This window comes from Panthera uncia (genome assembly GCF_023721935.1).
Source record: "Panthera uncia isolate 11264 chromosome B2 unlocalized genomic scaffold, Puncia_PCG_1.0 HiC_scaffold_24, whole genome shotgun sequence".
NCBI lineage: Eukaryota > Metazoa > Chordata > Mammalia > Carnivora > Felidae > Panthera > Panthera uncia.
The window spans coordinates 77,456,161-77,462,035 of NW_026057580.1; the positions used below are offsets into that span (position 1 = coordinate 77,456,161).

A 5,875-nucleotide genomic window follows, 5' to 3' on the forward strand; every position below is an offset into this window, starting at 1 on the left:
AATTCCTCTTTCTTCTCATTTTGTTTAGTTCTGGTGTATTTAGGATGATTTGATAGTTGTCTAGTTGTATTCATAAGAAAAAGGTGAGCCCTCCTACTCTGCCCCCATCTTCCTCTAAAGGTAACATTTTAAAATTAAACAAATACATATTGCATTTAAAAATTTTTAAACTAGTAGATAAAAGAAGATTTGAAAAGACAATGGTATACTGAGTTACTATTGATATATTTCTTTGCTCTAGAAACTGTTGTTTCAATCTTAGATGCATCATATCTAACATTTGTTTATAAAATATGATTTGAAAATCTTATGGATCTCTAGCCACTTTTCTAAAAATTATTTTTTAATCTGTCCTAATTCTTAGTTCAGCAATAATGAACATATATTAAGTGGCTAATACATATTTGTTGATGAATTAAGTTGTATCATTACAGTAAAAAAAATTATTGTGTTTTAAGTGAGATAGTCTTGTGACAGTAAATCATTTACCTATTTCAGTTCTTAGTCTTTTGCCATTTTACATTTAATTTTTATTCAACATGGTGATCAAAGCAAGAAATCATTTACTACCAAGTTACTAAGGCACATGAAATTATGAAATAAGTATAAAATTATGTATGATAAAAATATCTGTCAATTCTTATGACAAGAGTTCTAGAATGACTAAAATTTTTTGCTTATCATGTTTTGTTTATATTTCTTTTGTTATACTCATATCAGAAACATGTAATGTATTTAGATTTTACTGTTGTTAACAGGCAATTCCCAAATGTGTGTGCCTTAAAACAATGGAATTTTAATTTTTGTATAATTATATTTCCTCACAGATTGACAGGAATCTCAACTCACTGCAGTTACTAAGGAATATAGACAGATGGAATATCCACTAAATTGAGTGCTTCCCTCTCTTTGTCAGAGTCTCACATAGGCAATTAAATATTAGGCCTGAAATAATACACAGAACTTATTTACCTGGACTACATGGAAGCACAAAGCACTGGTGCCAAAAAAACATAATCCTACCGTAGTTTCTGGAAGGTGTAGAGCTGAAATTATATTTTTGAGTATGAAAACATTATTCATTATATTTTTGTTATAAAAACAATTTATACATATTATAAGTTTGTATAGTGCAGCGATGAAAAGCACACATTCTAGAACTATAATGCTGTTTTAAGTCCTGGTTGTGACACTTAATTAACTACAAGTTGAATGAGTTACTTAAATTCTTTGTTCTTTAGTTTTCTCATCTGGCTATATTGGTATCTTTCATAAAGTTCTGTTGTGAATATTAAATATGGTAATTATGTGTAAAAACTTAGAACAGTGACTGGAATGGGAATTGTTATAATTTTGGCATATGAGCTCAATATAATGCCTTAAAGTCACATCTCAATGTCATTGTAGATAGGATTTATGTTTTTCATATCCATGTATGTGAATGCTTTAGGACTTATAGTTGGATAAGATCTAAGATTCAAATATACTTTGTGTAGAGAATTAGATGAACTGTCTTCTCTATCCTGAATTTATTGTATCTACAGATTCACATGAAGAGCTGAGGGAAATAATATCAAATGTAACCCATACAGGTTGTATCTTACATCAGCAAATGTAGTCTGAAGAACCTCCTAAGACTGGCAGAGATAAGTGCAAGAAAGGAAGAAGTTGGATGGATAAGTCCAGACTTTGGCCTACTAGCAAGGCTGTTCCCACAGTTTCTGGCAGGGACTTCAGTGAATGAGAAGTAAGGACCCTATTTTTTTTAAAGGTGGTAGGTAGGTTCCTGGTTATCTCTTTCATGGTAAGAATTCCCAAAGTAGAAGCAAGAGAAATTCTGACTGGCAATAATTAAGAATTATCTATTATTGCATTTAGATGGTTCATAAGGAGAATGCTCACACAATTACTACAGAAGTATTAGTATTGGCCTAATTTGGAAATATCTTAAGTCTTCTTAGGTATATTCTTAATGTGGACAAATTTTTCACCTTGTAGGAAAGTTAATTTTTCATCAAAATTAATGAGTGAATCACAATATGAATAATTAAAACTGGTAATACTGTTACAAAAGTAAGTGTAACTATGAAGTAATTGTACTAAAGCTCTGTGTGGTTCCTAAAATAATGCTGTAGGCATTTCTTTAACAAAGAAAAAAAAAAGTTTTATAAAGGAGCAGAATTAATTCCAAATTTGATCTCTTGGAAAGTTAGCGTTTATTTGAAAATATAGGTAAATGATAAATGGTATTTTTATTAATTAAATTTATATATGTAGTTATGTAGATTCATTTATTAATTGTATATATATACACACACACACACATATATACACAAATATATATAACTAAATTATGATTCATGGAAGAATACAAAAAGGGCTAAATGTCTTGTTTTGATTTAATAAACCTACACAGGTCTAATAAGATATAGTATATATTCTGAAACTAGACAGGTTTTACTGGGGAAAAAAAACACATAGTGGAAAGAGAGGCACATGGCTACTTGGTATTTAGAATCTTTGACTATGTTAACTGAGTAAGAAGTTCTTGCTGTCCATGTGCTATGAGCACATGGTGGTACTGACAGGGATTTTTTACTCTTGGTTCCCTCCAAATTTCTAAATAAGACAAGATTGATAAGACAAAAACAGAACAGGGAAGTAAAAATATATATACATCTGATCAATTGATCCAATGTGATGCTCAGTTGGGGCTCCTATGAGCACTCTAGATCAGATGAAAAGATCCAGCTGCTCCTTTTCCTAGGTCCTGCAATGAGATTGGATCAGATCTATCCTGCTGAATATGTAGTTACTTAAGAGTTTACAGCCCCAGTGATGGGGATTCTTTCTTCCTCCCACTCTACCTTCTTACAATGCAAGAGTTAGAAAGGCCTAATACATATGAATTAAACAAAGGAGAGTTTAGAGATCAAGGTATCTGGATATAAAGGTCACGTATGCATGAAGATGTTGGAGGCTTGGATAAATTTTAGCTTAAATACGATGACCTTGGGTGAAGCTGAGATCAGGCTTATAAGCAAAGGGAGCTCCTCTATCTCCCACACACTATCCAGTCTCCTGGAAAGTTTATCTTAGCTGCAGATTCTCCCATTTGGCTTTTAGAGAAATAAAAACTACAAATTTTTGGTCAATCTTGTCTCTATTCATATATTTCAAACCCTGTTCATATAATCCTAAAACACCAGATCTGATGTAAAAATTCAATCATAAATCCACACTATGGAATCCAAAGCTATGGTTAAGCTTCCAGGTTCATCAAAATGCGTCTTTCCTTGGAAACAGAAAGCAAAATAGGAGCTGTTATATGATCCACAGAAAACTCTTGACACTAGTTGTATTTTAGAATTTAGAATTTGCTTTATAATTTTATGAAGATGATAGATTGTATATGCATATATTATGAAACACACTCTGTGGAATCTGTGGAAGTTTCCCATAATCAAACACATGTGCTCAAATACAACTATTCAAACTAATAACCACACGTCAGTTGAGGTCACATTTGCTATGACTTTTATTTCTTAATTTGGTTTTAGAACTTTTTGATTTTTGGATTTTGATTAACTTAAATTTAATGACTGTGGATCTGACTTGCAGATTTATTTTAGGAACCAGAAATAAGGAGTCAGATCTATTAACCTTAACTAAAGTGCCCACAGAATTCCCAATTGAGCATGTAATGGATCACATGAATGGATATTTTAAATGATTAGGCTCTTTTTTTCCTTATCAATAGCAGCCAATTTTGTGATATTTGGAAGGTGCCAAGTATAAAGACCATCTCAATGCAAAAATGTGCCCCCAGCTGGCTTAAGAAAGTTACTCACAAAGTTGAGTGAGTCAAAGATATTAAATATAGAAATCTGAGCCAATGATTAAGTCCCAAAGTTAAATACTGTTGAACAATCCAAGCAGATGCTTGAATTTGGTAGTTTTTGAACACTCAAAAAGAAGTTTTCATTTTCATCTGGATATCTAATACAATAAAAATGGGCAAATGTGTGTCTAGAAAAATAACTATGAAGCTGGGCACCTGAGTGGCACAGTCAGTTATTGAGTTCTTGATTTCTGCCAAGGTTATTATCTCACAGTTCATGAGTTCGAGCCTTACATTGGGTTCTGTGCTGTCAGCCCAATGATCTGCTTGGGATTTTCTCTCTCTTCTTAGCTCTCTGCCCCTCCCCATTCATGCATGTGCCTCTGTCTCTTTCAAAATAAATAAATATTTTCAAAAAGTAAAACAAGAAAAAAAAAGAAATATAATCATGAGGTATGCTTATTAGAAATATACATGCACTATATCTGCACATATGTACTTAAAGTGGTGTGCTTACTTAAAGCTAATGAGGTAAAATTAGAGGAAGATAAATTTCAAGATTCTGTTAAAAATGATCTGAATGTAAATCAAGAGAAAATAAAATCATGTTCCCTAAAATGATCCAATATTCATTTACATACTCATCTACTTTCTCATTCAGTCAAGCAATATTTGAATATTATGACTTTTACCTCTTCTCCCTCAAGAGTTTTTTTTTTTATATTAGATATTGAAAAAAAAGAAAGCAAATTCCTTTGCCATATCCAAGCCCCAGGTTGCCACCTGATAGATATTACCTGATTGCTACAAACTATACTTAAGTCTTTACAAAAAAAGGCATCTACTTCTGTGGGAAGAATAACAGTTCTTTGGTCAAGTGTTGGTTCAGTTATTAGCAGTTGATGCGCCAACCGCACAAACCATGTCTTCTGTGTCAACTGAAGTAGGGATTCCAAAGTCTCTCACAAGACAAAGTTTCACAGTAGAGATGCCCACTTCACAGTCCCCAACTTTAAGAGCATCAATTCCTGCAACATCCACAGTTCAGAATGTTCTGATTAATGCATCATTAATTGGGTCCAAAAACATTCTTTTTACCACTAACATGGTGTCATCACAAAATACTGCCAGTGAATCATCAAATGCATTGAAAAGAAAACAAAAAGATGAAGATGATGACTATGATAATTTATAATCTAGCCTTAATACTTTAACATGTATACTTGATCTTGAATCCATTGTACTGAGATTAAACATGCATGCTGGGTGTTTTCAAATTGTGTTGTAGAAAACTCAAATGGTAATGAATAAATATAGCTATTCTTTCTGACTGAGATGTACGATTTTCTTTAATAGGATTAGTAATGGTTTTTCATCAGCCTTTAAGTATAAAAAATAAAGTTGTCATTCATTAAAAAAAAGTCAACATAATATTAAGCCTGCACTTGAGTTGCTCACAATCTTCATCAAGCCTTGGACTATCCTTGCTTTTTCTCTGGTGGCAAGGGTACTTTCAATTAGTGAAATCAGAGGTGTCTATAAATTTGAAAAGTATGTTCCCTGTAGCTGATAAGAACTTTGGATTTTGAGTCCATTACGATCCTGAGTGTAAAATTCAAGTAGTTTGTGGCTTCCCCTCTTTTTCTCAGCAATGTCCTTCCATTTATCCAGTATATAACAGAGGGTGTTACTATTATTGTCCTATTATTGTACACAATAACACATTGAACAACGAAACAAATTTAAATATAAAACTTTAGAGAACTCTGGAAAAAAATTAGTAAGTCTTTAATTTTACCCATATTCTTTCTATATCATTTGGCTACTGCAAGGATTCTGGGGAGGAGTCTGGACCTTCATGGGGACCCAGATCTGAATGTAGAAATTAATTACCTCCTTCCAGTTAATAGATGCCTTTAACCTCCGTTGGAAAGGGAAAACAAAACAAAACAAAACAAAAAAAACAAACATTAAACAGAAGGTTTCCAAGTAAAGCAAGATGGTTGCTTTGAAGTTCCTAAATGCTTTCTATTA

General features: G+C 32.4%; 1 pseudogene; it reads left to right on the top strand.

The window, feature by feature from the left end:
* Positions 1 to 4,522: 4,522 nt before the first annotated feature.
* On the top strand, positions 4,523 to 5,036 carry LOC125939135 (transcription initiation factor TFIID subunit 9-like; annotated as a pseudogene).
* Positions 5,037 to 5,875: the final 839 nt, after the last annotated feature.